A 1,721-nucleotide genomic window follows, 5' to 3' on the forward strand; every position below is an offset into this window, starting at 1 on the left:
CACTTTTCCTGTCTTTTTCGTCTATCAACCCTCCAAACTAGCTTTTCCCTTCGAGTGCAAACGTGTAAGTTATACTTTCTGAAAAAAATATGTGTTCAATCATGCTGTCATCATCTGCTGTCAAACCTATTTTGAATACGAGAATGAATTTGTGGGAAACGATTCCCTCACCCCCTAAAAACATAAATTCCGGATTTCCTCTTTCGTCATGCATTAATTCATCTCAGTGGATACTTCAAACGCTGCTAATATCATCCAGATATTTGCATTCATAAATTTATATTAAAATCATTCTAGCGTCTGATCGAAAAAGTTTGTTTGAAATAAAAATTCTTCCCTATTGTCCCTCATAAATTTGCATGGAATTACAGCCGCCCTGAGACTCTATGATATCAGTTACCATAACAATTCAAGGGGAAAGAGATCATTAACAGAAAATGTACACCAGAATGAGAAAAAAGGGGATTTGATAAAAAATAATAAAAGTTTTTCGTGGAAAAATCAATCGATCGGCTATCGATAACTATAATCGGTAATTTGCAACGAATTTCGTTAAAAATAAAAGAATAATGAAGTAAATTATCATATTATTAAATCATTATATTATTTATTATTGATTATTAATGAATTCTTATAAATTATTATGATTATCTGACGCTTTTCACGAAAAAATGTATTAACATGATTTTTCATAGTCTTAATAAACTTGCTCGAAATAGACGGACAAAATTTTGGATTTTGGGAAATCTAAGTCGAATTATAATTCGATAAAATTTGAAAATTAAGACTAGATAAGATTAAACCCAGATTTTCACGTTGACGCGTCATCCACGGCGAGAAAAGTTCGATAGAAATTACTGTACCGTTTGGTACTCGTGTAGCATTCTGACAGTTCAGGGAAAATTATCGTACCGCTCTATAAAATTTCTTGGTGTGGCTCCGTAAAAATTATCTCACCTCTCGTAAAAAATTATCTGTCTGCTAGATAAATATTATCTAGATGCACAGATATGTTCTATCGACTTCTTGATAAAAGTTATGTAGCTTTCAGTGTAAAATATATTTACTGCATGCTGAAAATAATTTACATGCGTGTATAATTTTTGTTGTGCAATTGTTGAATTGTACTCTATGGTTATGTACTTTTATCCTGAACCACCAAAATACCGCACGATTACTAAATGGAACGATAATTTTTGCTGACGATTTCTCTCCGTGTATCTCCATGGAAGGGAATCACATAACACATCCATTTTTTTATAAATTTATGAATATGAAAAATGCTGAATTGCCATTACGCTACGCTGATTTCTCTCCATGGATAATTATTTCGTTTGTTCTCATATAATATTTCGATTCCTGTACTATCTTCATCCAAATTCCGTTAAATAATTTTCTACGACGTTAAAGAGATGTCAACTATGGAAATTCTGGCCTTTAATGAATGGAGTTTTTTATCATTAATGCTGACAGCTATATATTGTTTAGATAGATATATATATATACGATTGCAATTTTCAAAAGAAAGAAGATAAGACGAGAGGCTTAAGCCTATAAGATGTGAGGCGCCGATAAAATCGTAAATGGCAGTAAGAAATGAGAAACATAAGATTCTTAATAATTCAGAAAAATTTAAAAAAATAGAAATAATCACTACATATGGAAATCTCCACATAGAATACTCTCCATTAATTAAATATTACCTTAACAACCCCCAAATC

Source organism: Fopius arisanus, unplaced genomic scaffold, assembly GCF_000806365.1.
Source record: "Fopius arisanus strain USDA-PBARC FA_bdor unplaced genomic scaffold, ASM80636v1 scaffold00022, whole genome shotgun sequence".
Lineage (NCBI taxonomy): Eukaryota > Metazoa > Arthropoda > Insecta > Hymenoptera > Braconidae > Fopius > Fopius arisanus.